The 21,991-nt window shown below is 40.5% G+C and overlaps 1 non-coding gene across 1 annotated transcript; it reads right to left on the bottom strand.

Annotated features, from left to right (window-relative positions):
* LOC135150968 (small nucleolar RNA R71) lies at window positions 1-107 on the bottom strand. The gene has a single exon (XR_010289426.1). It is a non-coding gene; the product is annotated as a small nucleolar RNA R71 (small nucleolar RNA).
* Window positions 108-21,991: the final 21,884 nt, after the last annotated feature.

Raw genomic sequence — 21,991 nt, 5'->3', positions numbered from 1 at the left:
GCGCTACGAAATGCTCTATCTCAATTCTCTCAACAATCAGGAGAAACATTCTGTGAAGCCTGGGAGAGGTACAAAGAGATGCTAAGAAAGTGTCCCCACCATGGTATGCCGGATTGGATGCAAATAAACAGTTTCTACAATGGTCTTGGACCTCAATCCAGACCTATGCTTGATGCTGCTTCTGGAGGTGCGCTATGGGCTAAGAGTTATGAAGAAGCTTATGATCTTATTGAAATGATGGCGGCTAATGAATATCAGAACCCTACTCAAAGACTTACTCAAGGGAAAGTAGCCGGAATTCTTGATCTTGACACGTCTACGGCTATAGCAGCTCAACTTAAAGCTCTCACGATGAAAGTCGACTCTCTGGCTCACCAAGGAATTCAACAGCCAATCATTATTTGCGAATTATGTGCTGGTACTCATGCTACTGATCAGTGTGCCATTTCTAGTGAATCAGCACAATTTGTGAGCAACTTTCAGAGAGGTCAACAGCCTGCTCCAGCTACTTATCACCCTAACAACCGAAATCATCCTAATTTCAGCTGGAGTAATAACCAGGGGTATAACCAACCTCAACAAGGATTTCAACAGGGACCTAAACAGTACAGTCAGGCTGGAAATTCACAACAGTATGCACCTAAACAGCCATATCACACTCCCCCGGGATTTCAGAATCATGGGCAATTAGCTAACGAAAGGTCTGACATGGAAGAGCTAAGGCTCATGTACAAGAGTCAAGCAGTAACTTTAAAAGCCTTGGAGACACAAGTCGGTCAGTTAGCTAACGCTTTACTAAGCAGACCACAGGGGAATCTCCCTAGTGATACAGAGGTACCAGGTAAGAGGGACCCTAAAGAGCAAGTCCAATCCATTACGCTGAGATCTGGAAAAACTACAACAGGGCCTACCTCAACATTAGTACAAGATCAGGGTGATGAACCGCAAGAAATTCCAACAGAAGTTCCTTCAAATACAATTGGCACCAACCCTACTGTTGAAAAGGATAAGACTATTCCTGCAGCTGCTCCGATGTCAAAACCAGTATATCCACCACCTCCATTTCCTAGGAGGTTAAAAAAACAGCAGCTGGATAAGCAATTTGGTAAATTCCTAGAAGTATTCAAAAAGCTTCACATCAACATTCCATTTGCTGAAGCACTCGAGCAAATGCCTAGTTATGCCAAGTTCATGAAGGGTATTCTTTCAAAAAAGCTAAAGCTCGAAGAGTTAGAGACCGTGGCTTTAACGGAGGAATGTAGTGCTGTACTTCAACAGAAATTACCACCCAAGCTTAAGGATCCGGGAAGCTTTACTATTCCTTGCACTATCGGGAAGTTCTCTTTTGATAAGTGTCTGTGCGACTTGGGGGCTAGCATCAATCTGATGCCTCTATCTATCTTCACACAACTTGGCCTGCCAGAGCTCAAGCCAACAAATATGTCTTTACAGTTAGCTGATCGTTCAATCACACATCCGAGGGGTATAATTGAAGATGTGCTAGTCAAGGTTGATCAATTAATATTTCCGGCAGACTTCGTGATTCTTGATTTTGAAGAAGACAAAAGGATTCCTATCATCTTGGGTAGACCCTTCTTAGCCACCGGGCAAACATTGATCGATGTCCAAAAAGGGGAACTTACAATGAGAATACAAGATCAGACGGTCACGTTCAACGTATTCAATGCAATGAAATTACCAACCGATGAGGAATCTTGTTTTAGTATGGATGTACTTGATACTACAGCAGAAGCTAATAGCAAGCGGGTTTTACAGGATGATGCATTGGAAGCGATCCTTACAAATGATGAGGAATGGGGCAGTGAAGAAGAATTGGAAGAAATCCATCACCTTAACTCATCACCTTGGAGAAGGAATTTTTAACCACCTGTCGAATCTCTTGGCTTGGAGGAACAAAAAGAAGAGCACAAACCACTACAACCATCAGTAATCGAAGCACCTAAACTTGAACTTAAACCACTACCGGATCACTTAAGGTATGCTTTTCTTGGTGAAGGTTCTACTCTTCCTGTTATTATTGCATCTAACTTGTCAGGTGAGGAAGAGGAAAAACTTTTGAGGGTGCTAAGGGAATTCAAAACAGCGATTGGTTGGACCATAGCTGATATCAAGGGCATCAGTCCCTCCTTTTGTCAACACAAAATTCTCATTGAAGAAGGAAGCAAACCTTCAGTGGAACAACAAAGAAGGCTAAATCCTATCATGAAGGAGGTTGTAAAGAAAGAGATTCTCAAATGGCTTGATGCAGGTATCATATATCCAATTTCAGATAGCTCATGGGTGAGTCCAGTACAATGCGTGCCTAAGAAAGGAGGAATGACAGTAGTAACCAACGAAAAAGGGGAACTCATCTCAACTAGAACTGTCACGGGTTGGAGGATTTGCATGGACTACAGGAAGCTGAATAAAGCTACAAGAAAAGATCACTTCCCTCTGCCTTTTATTGATCAGATGCTTGACAGGTTGGCTGGCCATGAGTTCTATTGTCTGTTAGATGGGTATTCTGGCTATAATCAAATTGCTATTTCCCCGGAAGATCAAGAAAAGACAACCTTTACATGCCCTTATGGTACTTTCGCATTCCGAAGAGTACCTTTTGGTTTATGTGGTGCACCAGCCACTTTTCAAAGGTGCATGATGGCAATATTCTCAGAGATGATCGGCATCAATGTGGAGGTATTCATGGATGACTTTTCTGTATTTGGAACATCTTATGACGAATGCCTCACGAATCTTAGAATGGTTCTTAAGCGCTGTGTGGAAACTAATCTGATTCTCAATTGGGAAAAATGTCATTTCATGGTGCAAGAAGGAATCATATTGGGGCATAAGGTATCTGCCAAGGGACTAGAAGTCGATAAAGCTAAGGTGGAAACAATTAAAAATCTTCCTCCACCACTTTCAGTCAAGGGCATCCGAAGCTTCCTTGGTCATGCAGGTTTCTATCGGAGGTTCATCAAGGATTTCTCGAAAATTTCTAAACCCCTTTGCAATCTGTTAGAGAAAGACATTCCATTCAATTTCGATGAGGAGTGCTTGGAAGCATTTGAAATCTTAAAAAAGAAGTTGACATCAGCACCTATCATCACTGCACCTGATTGGAGTAAACCATTCGAATTAATGTGTGATGCCAGTGATTATGCTGTAGGAGCTGTACTGGGCCAGCGAACAAGCAATGTGTTTCATGTTATCTACTATGCCAGCAAGACATTAAATGATGCACAATTGAACTACACTACTACTGAAAAAGAACTTCTAGCTATTGTCTTTAGCTTTGAGAAGTTCAGGTCTTACCTTCTTGGAACAAAGGTAGTGGTATATACTGATCATGCAGCCATTCGATATCTCATCTCAAAGAAGGATTCTAAACCAAGACTAATTCGCTGGGTTTTATTGCTCCAAGAATTTGATGTGGAAATTAAAGATCGAAAGGGCACAGAAAATCAGGTAGCGGATCATTTATCCAGACTAGAAGATCACAGCAAACAAACTACCGACAACACTCTAATCAATGAATTCTTCCCAGACGAACAGTTGTTTGGAGTTGAAGCAGAAGAGCCATGGTTTGCTGACATTGTGAATTATCTAGTGAGTAAGGTCATTCCTCCAGAATTCTCTTATGCTCAACGCAAGAAATTCCTTCACGATGTGAAATGGTATATTTGGGATGAACCCTTTCTGTTTAAACAAGGAGTCGATCAGATTCTCAGACGGTGTATTCCTAATAATGAAGTTGAGGGAGTTTTGCGCGAGTGCCATTCCACTGGTTATGGGGGCCATTACAGCGGAGAGAAGACAGCAAAGAGGGTACTTCAAGCAGGTTTTTACTGGCCAACTCTGTTTAAAGATGCTCATCAATTTGTGTTGGGTTGCGATCGATGTCAACGTACAGGTAATATTTCTAGGAGGAATGAAATGCCTCTTAAAATGCTTTTGGAAGTTGAAATATTTGATGTTTGGGGTATTGACTTTATGGGACCGTTCGTTTCGTCTTGCAACAACCAGTATATTCTATTGGCAGTTGATTACGTGTCTAAATGGGTGGAGGTGAAAGCCTTACCTACAAATGATGCTAAGGTGGTCTTGCAATTTCTACAAAAACAAATCTTTACCCGTTTCGGAGTCCCTAGAGTCATTATCAGTGATGAAGGCTCTCATTTCTGCAATCGGAAATTCACAACCTTGATGACGAGGTATAATATCAATCACCGGGTTGCTACTGCTTATCATCCTCAAACAAATGGTCAAGCTGAAGTGTCTAACAGAGAGATCAAACGCATATTAGAGAAGGTGGTTAATCCTTCTAGGAAGGACTGGTCCTTACGATTAGATGAGGCTGCTTGGGCTTATCGAACAGCTTATAAAACACCGTTGGGTACTTCTCCATTTCAGTTAGTGTTTGGCAAGGCTTGTCACCTACCAGTTGAGTTGGAACATAAAGCTTATTGGGCCCTAAAGAAGTTGAACTTCGACTTACAATTAGCTGGAGAGAAACGAATGATGCAACTCAATGAGTTAGAGGAGTTTCGCCTCCGTGCTTATGAAAATAACAAACTCTACAAAGAAAAGGTGAAAAGATTGCATGATCAGCGGCTGATACAAAAATCGTTTGTGGTTGGTCAATTGGTGCTATTGTATAACTCTCGGTTGAAGCTGTTTCCAGGGAAACTCAAGTCACGCTGGTCAGGGCCATTTACAGTCAAGACGGTATTTTCCCACGGTGCAGTAGAAATCTATGCAAGATCACCGGAGGAATCATTTAAGGTTAATGGTCAAAGGTTGAAGCCTTACTTTGGCGGAAATGTGAATCGTGAGGTACAAACCACGATTCTTCAATCGGAATCGGATTAATTCTGGACTTCACGTCGAGCTAACGACGTTAAACAAGCGCTTCGTGGGAGGCAACCCACGCATTGGAACCACATTGTACCATTGTAAACCTCAAAAACACAAAAATCGGAAAAATTCAGCCTCCGGTGTCAGACACTAGCGCGCCCGCGCTAGTGTCAGCGCGCCCGCGCTAAGTTGCACAGCGCGCCCGCGCTATACTTAGCGCGGCCGCGCTACTGACTGCCGAGTCAGCCGAGTTTTCACCCAAAAATTATTTTTTTTTTTTTCGTTTTAAAAAGCCCACAATCCTAATTTTGCATGCCTAGCCCGAAATACATCCCATAAAACCCTAACTCAACTCTACAATCCTTATATAAACACAAAACCCATATCCAAATCCCATTATAATTCTCTAAACCCTAATTATATACACACATCCATACACACAACCTTCATCCAATCTCTCAAACCCACTACACACAAATCTCTTGCAACTCTAAATCTCTACCAATGGCACCCAAAAGAGCCCGGAGATCACAAGGAACAAGCACCCAAGCCCCTACATCTAGCGATTCTTCCTCGATGGGTGAGGTTGAGTTCACCTCGGATGGTGCGCGAACCGAGTTTCAACGGCTTATGAATAAGTCGTTAGTCAAGGAGAGGGGATTCTTACCCACGGCGGAAGATGGTGAGCTTTTGAACATGGTTCAAGAACGGGGTTGGGAGTCCTTTTGCGAGGCTCCGGAGGCGGTTCCCTTGGCTATTATTCGAGAGTTTTATGCTAATGCCAAGGAGAATCGCGATGGATTCACGGTGGTGCGGGGAATCCGTGTGGATTATAGTGCGGATGCGATCCGCCGAGTTATTGGGGGGCGTGCCAGGCGCCGTAATGAAGAAGATTGGGTGGTTGAGAGGATTGGGCGTGCCAAACGCCGATTTGATGACGATCCGGTTGATCTAGAGCGGTTGGTGTATGACATGTGTGTACCGGACACGCATTGGAAGATGACTGCACCTCCTTTGCCGGCACATGTTTCGTTTCCAGCAGCCGCGTTGAACCGGTATGCGAAGGCGTGGAACGCCTTCATCTGTGCTAACATCATGCCATCTTCACATGGGCATGAGGTGACAGTGGAGAGAGCTATTCTGCTCTTTGGGATTGTCTCGGGCAAGTATATTGATCTGGGACATGTTATTCATCAGGGGATTCTGAGGTTCTTGAAGGGAGGAACCACTGGTGCCATTCCATATGGCACAATTGTGACGAAGCTCTGTCGATCGAGCGGTGTTCGTTGGCCAGCCAACGAGCAACTACAGTTGCCGGGAACACCTATTGATCATTCGGCGATCAGTCGGATGACGGAGTGGGATGGAGGAGTTCCCCACCCTCGAGGCCTCGGGTACTTATATGATGAGATGCCAGGGGGACGTCCAGAGTTTGTGAGGAGGGAGCAGCCTAGAGCTTCTGGAGCTGGTACTTCACAGACGGAGAGGAGCTCCGAACCGATGGGAGATGCTCATTATCGCCGCCTAGCGAGACGGATGGATACCATGCATGACATCCACCAGAGGTTTGCTTTTGACTTGACACAGGCTCTAGGTAGTGCTTTTCAGGCACAGGGGGTCACAGTTCAGTGGCCGGTATTCGGAGCAGGGATGTAGTATCCGCCACCTGATTCACCTCCAGCAGAGGAGGGGGAGGACTCGGACTCCGAGTAGGTATGTGGGTGCTCTAGCCTTTTTATCACTTTCAATGGGGACATTGAAAATTTTAAGTTTGGGGGTGGTAATCTAAGGAAGAGCATATTATTAGATAGTTTTTTATTTGCATGTGTTAGTTAGTTCATGTAGTTCACGTTTTTTTTTATTTTACTTTGATTATTTCTCACGTTTTCTTTCTATTTTTCCCATATTTTATTTGTTTTTACATGTTTAGTGGTAGTTGTCATAGTTAGTATCACGAGCATGTGCATGAATTATGAAGTTAAGCCAAGTTAATTGCCTATGATGAGTTATGTGCGTAGTTCTTGATTAGTAGTTTTGATTGCAATGCTAGGTTAGTACTTGGAAATTGCTTGTGTTGGAAATTGTAATTCACATATGTTCTTGAGATAGGATTTAGACGAAATTCCATGAATTCTAGGATTGAATTGAGCACCCTTCAGCTTAGGTCTGTAAATCTTAAGTTTGGGGGAACTGAGGAGTAGATATACCTTTCTAAAAAAAAAAAAAAAAAAAAAAAAAAAAAAAAGAGTAATAAATAAATTCACTAAAAAAATAAGTGGTAGAATTAACTAGGTTGAGCTCATTAGTACTCGAGTAATTAAGTCTGAGGGGACTTTGTGCCTAACAACCTAAAGCCCTTCGTGGTTTGGGATTGTTGACCCAACGCTCGCTACATGGGTACTAGTGCATAAATCTTTAGGGATCTCAACCATTGCACAGTTAAATAAACCACTAGAATAAAGTGAATAATTGGTGTGTGAAGTCTTATGGTGTTCGTAACGCATTTACACTGCGAAGCGCTCTGACCCTAGACCGAGCAATTAATCACCAATAAAAAGAAAAAAAAAATAATATATATAATAGTGAATAAAATAGAAGGGTGTGGACATTCTTTGGGACCTTGGCTTTAGTTGGACTTGAGTGACGGGGTGTTAGTTTTAAAACTTTTACGATTCTTGATTGGGATTCTGTGGGAGTAGTAGTTTTTGTCTTGTCTCAATAAAAGAGCATGCTTGCACACACGGGCACTCCACACTTGTAAATAGAAGAGTAATTGACTTAGTAGCGAGAGAGATGAAATTCGAGAACATTAGCACAATCTGAGGTATTATAAATTGGCAAGGCAATTACTTCATAGTTCACTCATTCATCACGTAGTTGCATTCATGCATTGCATTGTATTATTGTTAGTATCGTTGACGCTTGAGGACAAGCATCAGTTTAAGTTTGGGGGTGTGATAAGTGGTATTTATACACACTTATAGGCCTTCATTTCCACTTAAATTGGTTGGTTGTACTTAAGTGTTTAGTGTCTTTTGATGTGTTTTTATTGTTTTTCTGTGCAGGTCACGAGTTGAGGTGATGAAGTGATTTTCTATCATTTTAGGTTGGTTTTGGTGCATTATTTGCAAGAATAGAGAATTGTGGATTCATCAAGACTTGGGATTTTGTGGGTACATCTTCTACAAACCCTCACGAGAGCACACTCGTCCACTAGAGCTATCTAGGGGTTTAAAGGGCTTGTTGCATATGCTAAATGCAACCGTGATCACCTACGGAAGTGGTACTAGAAGCGAGGAAGGACATGCACGCGAGAACGAGCGAGAAACGAAGAAACGGAGCTGCCAGTGCAGACACTAGCGCGCCCGCGCTAAGTGGTAGCGCGCCCGCGCTACTAACTGCATCAACTAGCGCGCCTGCGCTAAGTTAGCGCGGCCGCGCCCAGCAGAACTCCCCGGGCCGATTTTTACAGCTTTTTAGTGGATTTTCGCAGCGGTCGAGGCCCGGTTGACTTAGTCAATGCAATTTTTATTTCTCATGTGTAAAAAAAACCCTAGCCTCAATAATATAGGAAGAGTTTTTAGTAGAGAACAATATCATAGTTAATTTTTATCAAAGCACATTATCAGTTGTATTGGATCGTTCTTTGCGAGGAAGTGACAGTTTCGAGCAAGATCGTGAACATCAATTCTGTAACGTGTGATCCTTATTATTATTAATTCAAGCATTTTTATTCCATTCAATTCTTGTCTTTTATTTATAATGTTTTCACTAGAAACCATGATGTCGATTAGTTCGATTATGAACTAACCGCCTTCATGGGATTCTAATGGATTTATCGATGTAATCTAGTATTGTATATTAATTACTTGATTTTGTGACGTACGTTGATTTCTTTGCATGAGCCGTGCTTATTCTTCTTAGGAGAGTAGCTAACTTCTAAGTTGTTTGTTAATTCTTTCTGAAGCGAGAGTGGATGATTGAATTTAGAACTATGCCATGTAAACATAGGATTATGTGAATGAAACATAATTTGTGGTAGACTTGAACTATTTTTATCACCCTGTGTAATCACGATAGACGACTTGCTATTAAACCTCTCTGCTTACACTACCGCTATAGAGATATAGGGTCTGAGCTTTGTTGGTGTCCATGAGATTTCTGTCTTAATTGCGGATTTTGATTGGTATGATATGTGTGCAACGAGAGTTGGCATGTATTACTTTCGTGTTGTCTGATTAGGATCAACAGTCGCATGCTTATCAGTAATTTCAATTCTAGATGAATTCGATAATGAAGTTAGAATCCCATGTGTTTTCCTATTCTGAATTTGATTAGTAATTTTAGTTATTAGTATAAAAGAAACCATCCTTGTTAATTGTCTTGGCAGTGAAAATTGATCATACATTGTTGCATAGGTGCGTATTCTTAATTCACCAGTCTCTGTGGGATCGAACTTAATATATTACTTGTGATCACGTGCGCTTGCGTGTAGTGTAGATTTCACCGAACAGCGCCAAGCCCTCAGATTTTGCACATATGTTGGAGGATCTCCTGCTTGGTCAGTATGTAGAGGAAAGCTCTCGTAAAGGTCCTAGCTTTCCGTTTGAGGAAACAGCTGGTCATGCCTTTCATTTAAGGCTTTCATTCATTATGATTCTTCTTTTATCAGAATTTGTGGTTTCATTTCATCATCTTTTGTACTTTTTTCGTTGCAGGCTCTACAAGCATCCTTGATGTCCCCAAGACGCATAAGGATACTCTGGCAAAACTGTCTGCCCTCGAGGAGACCCATCGTTCTTGTTCCGAGAAACTGAAGCTCGCACTGGATTCTGCCGCATCCAACAAGAAGTCACTCCAAGAGGTGCAAGGTGAGCTGAAAGAATTTGTAAAGAAGGTCCAATCACTCGAGGAGAAGATGACTGCAGAAGCTCAGGAGGCCATTACCCATCATGCGATGCGCACCAGGGTAGAAGTCATGCAAGAGTATTTCCGTGGTGAACATGTTTCTTGGGATCTCAACGAGACCATGCGCATCTACAATGAGGTTTATCCAGGGGACGCGTTTCCAATCTTCGCCCCTCCGACTGTGGCGGTGGCTCAGGAGGATAAAGGGAATCTGATCACTGAAGGCAAGGGTGAAGTGGACAAAGACGAAGGGGACATGGAGGTGTAAAGTTGTAATGCGTCGTTATTTTGCTAAGACTTGTGTGGTGTTGGTTTATTCGTATTTTCGTTCATAAGTACGTTTGTGGTTTGAACTTTTGTGTTTATGTTCATGTTTTATTTTGTTGGATTATGTTCCCGTCTTGGGGGAATTATGTTATGTCATTTGCTCAGCGTTATCCTTGTCAAATACTTGTGATTTCTCTTTATCGTTGATTTTCATGTTTGTCGCTATGTCCTTGTTGCCACATGTTATCGATTTTTGTGACTTTGTGGCTGCATGCAATCGTGGAATTATTGAAAATAATTTGAGGATTCATGTACTGCGTATCTGACTTCCTAATTATAGTTTAAGGTCCGTATTACTAGAACTTAAATGGTGATTCAGAAGCAAAGAGTTACATGGTGTTAACTTAAAGCAAGTAATTCCATATCGTCAAACAAAACAAGTAAGAGCATGGTATCAATTTCAATAAAGTAAAAGAGCATGACACAGAACACCTTGAAGTTTTATTAATCACAAAATTATTCTGACATGTTCATACTAAACAAGCAACTACTCAAAAGAAAAGCGACATCAAGAAAAGCGACATGTCCTAGCGACTTATTCAATGAACTTTCATGTTTAGACCAGCACTCATACTCACATATGATAAAGCTTAAGGTGAAGGGCATTCCAACTTCGTGGAACTTGTTTCCCATCTAATGTTGATAACTGGTAGGCTCCTTGACCAACAACTGCATCGATCAGATATGGTCCCTCCCAGTTGTCAGTGAATTTCCCCGCTGCTGGGTCCAAGGTGTTCTGAAATGTTTTCCTTAATACCATGTCTCCAACACGGAACACACGGATGTGAACGTGCTTGTTATAGCTCCGCGCTACTCTCTATTGATATGATGCAAGCTGTATCTTTGCCATTTCTCTCAGCTCATAAACAGTGTCCAGATCATGTGCTAGCTCAGCTTGGTTTGAGCCATACGTCTGTAGCCCATATCGTGCTGTTGGTGTCCAGACTTCTGTAGGTAGGACGGATTCAGTGCCGTAGACCAGGCTGAATGGTGTCTGACCCGTTGACGTCTTAACCGTTGTTCTGTCCGCCCATAAGACCCAAGGCAGTTCCTCAGCCCATTTTCCCTTGTGAGTGGTGAGCCTCTTCTTCGGGTTGTTCATGATAATTTTGTTGCTAGATTCAGCTTGACCGTTGGACTGTGGGTATCTGGGTGTTGATTTCACTAGGCTGATGTTGTATTTCTTGCAGAAAGTTTCTGTCTTCTCGCTTATAAACTGTGAGCCATTGTCGCATACAATATCTGAGGGTATCCCAAACTTGCAAATGATGTTCTTTTTGATGAAAGCAATTACTTCTCTAGACGTTACTTGCTTGAATGCTTCAGCTTCAATCCACTTCGAGAAGTAGTCCGTCATGGCTAACATGTATACTGTTAGGTCCTATAAACTCACTATATAAGTTGATATAGTGATCACAATCTGTAACACAGTATGACAATATAAGAGATTGAAAGCAGTAAACTCTTATATTCACAAAGCTTTTATGGTTACAAAAACTCTCTCAGTGATTTATATTGTATCACTAAGAGCTGCTAGGGTTCTAAACAATATACTCGATAACTCAACTCCTATAGAGTAACCCTAATCTGTGTTTATATAGACACAGTTACACAATCAATCTCTGATTTGATATCCTATAAATCTGCTATGAATTCTATCAATCAAAGATTGCTCCAGTTTTCTGTTTAGTTTCCATAGTCAGCAAATCACTCCTCCGCTTCTATCCTTCCTTGAAGTATATCCGCTTCTGAGTTCTTTCCACGTGTAAACTCTGTCGAGTCTTGACTATGTAAACTCTGATCAGACTTTAACAAACTCTGTCAGACTTTACTAAACTCTGATCAGCTTCCCGATTAAACTCTGATGATTCCTGTTCTAAAACAGACTTTAAGAATATTAGTAATCATCAATTATATCTAACAATCTCCCCCAACTTGTGCATAAATATGTTATGTGCAAGTTAACAGATAATTGATGATGTCAAAACATATAAGTCAAATGCAACAGAGTTTAACTAATTATAACAGAAAACTTTTAATACTTACAGATACTTTACTCCTTAGCTGCATAGATGCCATTTGCTGTCTTTAGATACCCTCTGAGGAGTTCTTTTTCAGCTTCTTCAAGCACTGTAATCATTTGTCTCTTGATCTCTCTCAGCTCTGGATCTGAAACTCCAGTTTGATAAATTGCAGCTCTGAGATCATAAATCTTGTTCTTCTTCAAGTCTCTATCCAGCCTGATATTGTAAGCTTTATCAGACTCTTCATTAAATGCAAGAGTTCTGATTCCACCTATTGTTTCAATCTTTGCTGAATTTTTCTTCATCTCAACCAGCTGTCCTTTATGATTGAGGTATTTAGGAATAAAAGGTCCAGCATTTTTATTTCCTGTAATCCCCATCTTTCTTCTGATTTGATCCTTAAGCAGGTTGGAGATGTGTTGTCCTGACTTGTTTTTCACTTGAAATATGTGTGATACATATCTCAATTCCTCCCAGTGTTTAGCATAGAGATCTGCTTCAAGTACTCTAAACACTGTTCCATCAGACATGAAGTAGATAAGAATATTATCTCCTCTGTCATTCTTCACCAACTGGACTGAATCAAGTTTGTCCATTTTGTCTTGCAATGCTCCAGTCTTGGGAGCACAGAGAGATGAGGGGTCATCTGGTCTTGATCCTATACTCTGATCAAACTTTTCATATTTGGATCCCAGCCCTCCTTTATCTCTTCCTGCCTTACGATGAGAGATTGGTTGAATTGAGCCCTTTTCAAAGCTTATCTCAGTCATCAAAGTAGGCTTTGCAAATCCAGCCAGTGGAGTTGTTGTTGGTTTGAACACAGCTTGAGCTTTGTCAGAGGTTGTGTCTGTCTTTGCATCCTTATTAACTTGAGCTTTGTCAGAGGTTAATATTTCTTTTTGAGGTTCTGCAACATGAGCTTTGTCAGAGATTGCAGCTTCTGTCTTCTTTTCCTTTACAACTTGATCCTTGTCAGAGGTTGTAGATTTCTTTTTATCCCAGCCTTTCTCCAGATGTTCATCTACTTTGCTTTTACCCTTGGAGGTGTATTCATCTTCAGAGTATACCTTTTTGACTGGTAAACTCTGATCAGCAACAGTAGCTTCCTTGATCAGTATTCCTTTTTCTTTTGGCTTGGTAGTTGACTTTGCAGGCTTTTGGATCTTTCCAGAGTTTATGGCTTCAATATGTTCCTTTTTCAGCTCAGCTTCCTCTGCAGCAATCAACTCCAAATCCAAATTTGCTTCTGGATTTTCTTGTTCAAAAACCAATCTAGCAAGCTCTTCATCAGTCAATGGTTTATCTGATCCAGCCACTGGTCTTTGCTTAGATCCAGATGTGAAATTATGTGTTGAAGCAGACTTTGTGCTTTGCTTAGATTGTTTCTGACTGTCAGAGTTTGAAACTCTTCCAACTCTTCCACCAGTCCCTGCTTGAAATCTCTTGTGCTTTGTGAAATCATCAGCATCATCATCATCACCCTTCTTCTTTCTCTTCAGAGTTTGAGTAGTAGACTTGCATTTGACTTGAGCTACTCTCTCCCCCTTTTTGACATCATCCTCATCAGGAATCAGTATGGATGTGATCAGAGAAAGTGATGATTGGATGGCTTCAAGCTGTTTGGACATCTTTTCTTGAGTAGATTCAATCATGGTCATCCTCTTGTCCAGAGAGTCATTGGCAGTTACCAGCTTCTGTACATTTTCTTTCAGAGGTAGCATGGTCCTTTTCTTTTCCAGTTCATTTGTCTCCTTGACATTTGCCACCTCTGTTCTTAGACCATCTATTGATTTAGATGTCTGGGCATGAGCAGGATGAAATGTCTTCAGATAGAGAATTGTGCCTTTGAGGCTTGACATAACATCAGAGTTTGAAATTTTATTCTCTGCCATAGATAAGAATTCTTCAGCTTTAGTTGGCTCCAGAGAATGTTGATGGCTCAACCAGAGTTTATCCCAGACCTCATTTGGAGGATCAACCTGAAGATCCCTGGGAAGTGGCTCAGAGTCTGTATTCAGAGTTTGTAGCCTGGCATTATACTGGCTAGTAGACTCCCACTTTTGTTGTGTCAGAGGGACTCCATCATTCTCATCCTTGTCAGTATCTGAACTGTCATTATCATCAGTATCAGCATCAGAGTTTGCTTTGTCAGTTTCAGGAACAGGATCAGCAACTTTCTCCACAGTATCTTGAGCAGATTTTCCTTGAGCTTCAGACTGTGATTTGATAGGCTCTTCACCAGTCTGAGCAAGAGACTGTAGAGCTTCCATAGCTACTTTGTCAGATTCATCAACTACATCAGACCTGTAGTTTTCTGGAGCTGTATCATGAACAATGGTACCCTCTGGGATTTTCATTGGAGATTGAGGAATTTGACCATGATCAGATAATGAAGTTTGAGGATCAGACATATTTGCTCCAGCTTCAGTTGTAACTGGTTCATCACACTTTATTTCTTCATCTACTTCAGAGGATGAAGTAGATGCTGTAGGAGATGTGAGAGGAACAGCTTGGATAGGAAGCACCATCAGAGCTTGAGAATGTTCAGCAACTGGAGTTGATGGTGTTTGGTCTTCCTCAACTGTGAAGTCTGTAATTTCAGTAACTGGGACTTTTGCTCTTGCAGGCTTTTGAGCCCTTTTCTTGAATCTGGCTGGCTTCTGAGGACTGGCTTGAACAGGTTCAGAGGCTGGTGTAGGAGTAAGTTCAGAGTTTACATCTTGTGCAGATTCAAGATCATCATATTCATATGCTGCAACAAGTCTTCTTCTTTTCTTCTGCTTTTGAGGAGTAGCAGCTTCAGTGTTTACTGGGATCTCAGAGTTTGGAGCATCAGAGTTTAAGTGAACCTCAGAGTTGACTGGCTCATCAGTGTTTGTTGGTACTTCAGAGTTTGCTTTCAGAACTTGTGTTGAAACAGAGGTTCTTGTTCTTTTGGCATTTGAGGGGGCTGCATCAGACTTTGCAGCCCTTTTAGACTTGAATGCAGAAGTTCTGGGTGCTTGAGAAGGATTTGCTGCAGGCATGTTCAGTCTATCTCGAATTTGAGCTGGAACTTGTAACGGCCTGAGAACTGGCCTCTTTTCATCTTTAGAGATGAGATCTTTGAAAGCCCTTTTATGTAGCTTAAAAGATTTGATCTCATCATCAAAAGCTACCTCACCAACAGATGCATTGAATAATAGTTGGCAAAAGCGAGAAAAATAGACAACTTGACGATTTTCATTCATTCTTTCACCAATATTTCTAATAACTAATCTACCATAATCGAAATTAGTAGAGTAGATCAGAGAATACCCAATTTGTAGCATGTCCATGGGTATTGCATCCCAGTTGGTAGATTTCTTCTGGTTGGTAGATTTCTTCTGGAAGGCCCTTGTTATGCAATCAAAGAAGAAACTCCACTCCTTCCTGAGTCCAGGACGCTTCAGTTGGCCCAATTTGTCAGAGAATGTTGAACTGGATTTCCTGTCATAGCAATAGCACTTTGGTTATCACAATAAATAGGAATTTTAGAAAAGAATAACCCATAGTCCAACAGTTGGTTCTTCATCCAAAGAATTTGAGCACAGCAACTGCCTGCAGCTATATACTCTGACTCTGCTGTTGATGTTGAGATTGACTTTTGTTTCTTGCTATACCAAGAGACAAGTCTTCCACCCAGAAATTGACAACTCCCACTTGTGCTTTTCCTGTCAATTTTGCAACCTGCAAAATCTGCATCAGAGTATCCAATTAGACTAAAATCTGATTCTCTAGGATACCATAATCCTAATGATGTGGTACCCTTGAGATATCTGAATATCCTCTTTACTGCAATCAGATGAGGTTCTCTTGGATCTGCCTGAAATCTTGCACATAGACATGTGGCATACATGATGTCTGGCCTACTTGCAGTTAGATAAAGCAAGGATCCAATCATTCCTCTATAGTTTGTGATATCCACTGATGCACCAGTGTCTTTGTCTAGTTTGGTTGCTGTTGCCATAGGGGTAGTTGCAGCTGAACTGTCTTGCATACCAAATTTCTTCAAAAGATTTCTAGTATACTTGGCTTGATTTATAAAAATCCCATCTTCAGTCTGTTTAACTTGTAAACCCAGAAAATAGCTGAGTTCCCCCATCATGCTCATTTGGTACCTAGACTGCATGAGCTTGGCAAATCTTTGACAGAGTTTAGCATTAGTGGAGCCAAAAATAATATCATCAACATAGATTTGAACTAAAAGCAGATCATTACCATGATTCAAATAAAACAGGGTTTTATCTATGGTACCTCTAGTAAATCCACTTTCAAGAAGAAATTGAGCCAGAGTTTCATACCATGCCCTTGGAGCCTGCTTTAGTCCATAAAGTGCTTTGTCCAACCTGTAGACATAGTCTGGATGTTTTGGATCCACAAATCCTGGAGGTTGTTCAACATATACTTCCTCATCCAGTTTCCCATTTAGAAAAGCACTTTTGACATCCATCTGAAATACCTTGAATTTCTTGTGAGCAGCATAGGCCAGAAAGATTCTGATTGCCTTCAATCTTGCAACTGGAGCAAATGTCTCATCATAATCAATACCTTCCTGTTGTGAATACCCTTTTGCTACAAGCCTTGCTTTATTCCTTGTGATGACACCCTCACTGTCAGTTTTGTTTCTGAACACCCATTTTGCACCAACTATGGATCTATCTTTAGGTCTTGGTACTAAGGTCCATACTTTGTTTCTCTCAAACTCATTCAGCTCTTCTTGCATTGCTTGTATCCAGTCAGCATCTTGAAGAGCTTCCTCCACTTTCTTTGGTTCAGTTTGTGACAGAAAGCAATGATGTAAACACTCATTTGCTGTAGCTGTCCTTGTTTGCACACCTGCTTCTGGATTGCCAATTATTAAATCAGGTGTGTGAGATTTTGTCCACTTCCTAGCATGTGGAAGTTGACCATTTTCATCATTGGATCCTCCCCTTTGATCCATGCTCTCTTGATTCTGTTGATTATTCTCTGTAGCTCCCCCTAAATTTGTGCTATCAGAGTTTGAATCAGTATTCTCTGATGAGTTTGAGTCAGCATTCTCTGATGAATCTTGGGTAGAGCCTGAAACATTCTGATGCTCCCCCTCAGCAGTTGCTTCATCATTATTAACTTGTAAAGTTTCACCAGAGTTTGCTGTATTTTGGTCACAGTCAGAGTTTGACTGTTCATCAGAGTTTGTTGAATCAGAGAATATTTCTTCATTCTCAAAATGCAGTTCTTCATGATCATCCATATCTGCTAAGCCCATAATTCTTTTGTCATCAAATGACACATGTATGGATTCCATGATCACCTTGGTTCTCAGATTATAGACTCTGAAGGCCTTTGTTATCAGAGGATAACCTACAAAAATACCTTCATCAGCTTTTAGATCAAACTTTGTAAGCTGTTCTGGATGAGTCTTCAATACAAAGCATTTGCACCCAAATATATGAAAATACTTCAGATTTGGCTTCTTTTTCTTCACCATCTCATATGGGGTCTTGCCATGCTTATTAATCAAGGTTGCATTTTGAGTGAAACAAGCTGTTTGAACAGCTTCTGCCCAGAAATAAGTAGGCAATTTAGCCTCATCAAGCATAGTTCTGGCAGCTTCTATAAGAGTCCAGTTTTTCCTTTCAACTACACCATTTTGCTGTGGTGTACCAGGTGCAGAGAATTGTTGCACTACACCTCTTTCTTTGCAGAACTCTTCCATTGTTGAATTTCTGAACTCAGTTCCATTATCACTTCTAATGATCTTCACTTTGTCTTCAGATCCATGATCCAGTTGTTTCACATGATCCATCAGATGCAAGGCTGTTTCATCTTTAGAGTGAAGAAAATATACCCAAGTGTATCTGGTATACTCATCAACAATGACAAGAGCATATTTCTTCCTTGCAATGGATGGTACATTGACTGGTCCAAATAGATCAACATGTAGAAGATGATATGGTTTGTTTATTGAGAATTCAGTTTTACTCTTGAAAGATGTCTTTCTCTGCTTGGCTTTTTGACATGAATCACATAATCCATCAGATGTGAGTAGTGATTCAGGGAGTCCTCTCACAAGCTTTTTCTTTATAAGCTCATTTATGGAGTTGAAATTCAGGTGTGAGAGCTTCTTATGCCATTTCCAACTTTCTTCTGCAGAGATCCTTGTAGACAAGCAAATTGCTTTTCCTTCAGAGTTTGTAGGCAAGTGGATTTCATAAATATTCCCATGTCTGTGAGCAGTTACTGCCACTTTGCCTGTTGACTTGCTTACTATCTCACTGTGTTCTTCATAGAAATCAACATGATATCCTCTGTCACAGATCTGACTGACAGAGAGTAAATTGTGTTTCAGCCCTTGAACAAGAGCTACATTTGATATGATGACATTTCCAAGATTGATATTGCCATATCCCAGAGTCCTTCCTATGTTGCCATCTCCATAAGAAACACTTGGGCCAGCCTTCTCCACAAACTCTGACAGCAGGGCCTTATTTCCAGTCATGTGTCCTGAACATCCACTGTCTAAGACTAGAATATTCTTCCTGTTGCCCTGCAATCACAAAGACCACTAATTGTTAGTTTTAAGGACCCAGACTTGCTTGGATCCCTTGGCCTTATTAAGTTTGTTAGCTTTTGCAGCGGAATTATTATTATCAGAGTTTGAGCTAACAGACTTTGCAACAGAGTTTGTACTAGAAACAGAGTTTGTACTTGCAGAGTTTTTATTAACCTTTAAGGAAGGTTTCAATTGATAATAATCATAATATAAACTATGATATTCTTTGCAAGTATAAATAGAATGCCATAAACTACCACAATGAAAACATGGATCTTGTGGTTTATATCTAATACTACTTTTTCTAACTCCAGACTTTGTAGGTAAAGAGTTAATGTTCTTGTTCTTCCTGCAAAAATTAGCAAGATGATTAGTATTACCACAGTTATGGCATGTCTTCCTAGGTGCATTTGGAACAGGCATGTAGTTATTACTCTTGTCTATACCAATCTTGCCATTTCTATTTTTCCTAGGCTCTTTGTTTTTGTCATCAGACTTTACCTCTTTAAGCTTATGTTTAAGCTGTTTCTGAGTCATCAGTCCTATGTTAACCTGTTTGGGCTTATCAGATTTTAAATTTTTGTTAATCTCTGATTTTGGTCTACTCTGTTTAGACTTAGAGGATTCAACAACAAATTTTACAGGTTTAACCTTAGGTTTTTGAGTTTTAACAAACTCTGTTTTTGATGACTCAGCTTCAGAGTTATCAGTGTAACCTAGTCCTTTCTTCCAGTTTCCACTACCTAAGATATCTTGAGTAGTTTTGCCTGAATTAGTCCATGTCTTTATGATCTCCCTTTCCTTAGCAAGTTCTGATTGAAGAGATGCATACCTCTTTAATAATTCATCTTTGACAATGACAGCATCATCTCTTTCTTTCTGAACTTCCAACATCTGAACTAATTCTTTTTCTAGAAAATCATTCCTTTTCTTTACACTCAGAGTTTCAGATTTTAATCTTTCATTTTCTAAAGTCTGATCTCTAAAGCTGATATGTAAAGTTTTAAGAAACAATCTTAACTCAGTTATATCTTCAGTATCAAAGGCAAGAGTAGAATGAGGTACCTTAGCAGGAGATTCAGAGTTGTTGTCAGTGTTTGCCATCAGAGCATAATTGACTTCTTCTTCTGAATCAGATGTATCTGTCCAGTTTCCTTTCTTGGTGATAAAGGCTTTTTCCTTTTCCTTCTTGGCTTTCTTGCATTCAGATGCAAAGTGTCCCTTTTCACCACAGTTGAAACAGGTATACTTGTCAGCTTTTCCAGCTTTCCCTTCTTTGCCCTCATTCTTCTTAAAGTTCTTCTTGTCATAAACTCTGTCAGAGTTTCTGTCTTTCCTTGAGAAACTTTTGCCTTTGTTGAACTTTTTGTAGGCCAACTTCTTGAAGCTTTTCACCATCAATGCTGCTAACTGCATCATCTCATCATCACTTTCTTCAGAGTCTGAGGGAACATCAGAGTTTGAGTCATCAGAGTTTGATGACTCAATGTCAGACTTTGTGACATGAGTTTTTCCCTTGCTCTTAGCATCTTCCTCTTGAATTTTCAGAGCAACAGACTTTGATTTTCCTCCATGTCGTTTGCTCCTTTGCTCCATTTCAAGTTCATGAGTCTTCAGTCTTCCATAAACATCATCAAGAGACATTTCTCCAAGATCAAGATTGTCTCTTATTGTAGTGACTTTCAAATCCCATTTTTCAGGAAGAGCTAGAAGGAATTTGAGGTTTGAGTCTTCAAGATCATATTCCTTGTCCACCAGAGATAAGTCATTCAACAGTTTGACAAATCTGTCATACAGATCTGTCAGGGACTCACCAGATTTTGAGTCAAAGTGCTCATACTCCTGTGTAAGGATTGTTTTTCTGTTTTTCTTAATGGCCTGAGTTCCTTGACATCTGGTTTCCAGAGCATCCCAGATTTGTTTAGCAGTTTTGCACCCAATCACCCTATTTGACATTGCATTATCAAGGGCACTATGCAACAGATGCTTCACCTTTGCATCTTTACTGATAGATGAGATGTCCTCTGGAGTATAATCTTTCTTTTCTTTTGGAACCATCTTTTGAGGTTCATCTGCAATCCCAACAGAGAGCTTGGTGGGCATATGTGGTCCATCATAAATCCTGTCAAGGTATTCTGGATCAACAGAGTCTAAGAATATGATCATTCTTTCTTTCCAGACTGGATATTCAGATGCCTTAAGGATTGGAACTCTAAAGGATGAAGCTTGTGATTTTTCAGACATGATTGTGTTTAAGATCTCACTGTAGTAATCTTAACAGAGCTGGCTCTGATACCACTTGTTAGGTCCTATAAACTCACTATATAAGTTGATATAGTGATCACAATCTGTAACACAGTATGACAATATAAGAGATTGAAAGCAGTAAACTCTTATATTCACAAAGCTTTTATGGTTACAAAAACTCTCTCAGTGATTTATATTGTATCACTAAGAGCTGCTAGGGTTCTAAACAATATACTCGATAACTCAACTCCTATAGAGTAACCCTAATCTGTGTTTATATAGACACAGTTACACAATCAATCTCTGATTTGATATCCTATAAATCTGCTATGAATTCTATCAATCAAAGATTGCTCCAGTTTTCTGTTTAGTTTCCATAGTCAGCAAATCACTCCTCCGCTTCTATCCTTCCTTGAAGTATATCCGCTTCTGAGTTCTTTCCACGTGTAAACTCTGTCGAGTCTTGACTATGTAAACTCTGATCAGACTTTAACAAACTCTGTCAGACTTTACTAAACTCTGATCAGCTTCCCGATTAAACTCTGATGATTCCTGTTCTAAAACAGACTTTAAGAATATTAGTAATCATCAATTATATCTAACATATACTTTCTGTCCTGGTGCCGGTGGCATCTTGCCAACTATGTCCATGCCCCACTTCATGAAGGGCCAAGAGGGGACTGTCGCGTGGAGGTATTTTGGTGGTTGATGCATGGTTGGAGCTTGGCGTTGACACGCGTCACATTTCTGAACAAATTCCATCGCATCCTGTTTTAATGTCGGCCAGTAATATCCCATACGTAAGACTTTGTTAGATAGGCTTCTTGCACAAGAGTGGTTCCCGCATTCACCTTGATGCAAATCAAGTAGGGTTAGAGCAGCTTCTTTCGAGTTTAGGCACCTTTGTAGTAATCCTGTGGCGGATTTTTTGAACAACACGTCATCTATCAGAGAGAATCGTGAAACCTTCATGCGTATGGCTCTTGCCTCATTGCGGTCTGTAGGCAGAACACCATGCTTCAGGTAGTCCGTATAGACTTGCATCCAGTCATCAACATTTTCTGCGACATAA

The sequence above is a fragment of the Daucus carota genome, chromosome 2 (assembly GCF_001625215.2).
Source record: "Daucus carota subsp. sativus chromosome 2, DH1 v3.0, whole genome shotgun sequence".
NCBI lineage: Eukaryota > Viridiplantae > Streptophyta > Magnoliopsida > Apiales > Apiaceae > Daucus > Daucus carota.
This window is presented reverse-complemented; position numbering and strand designations above follow the sequence as displayed.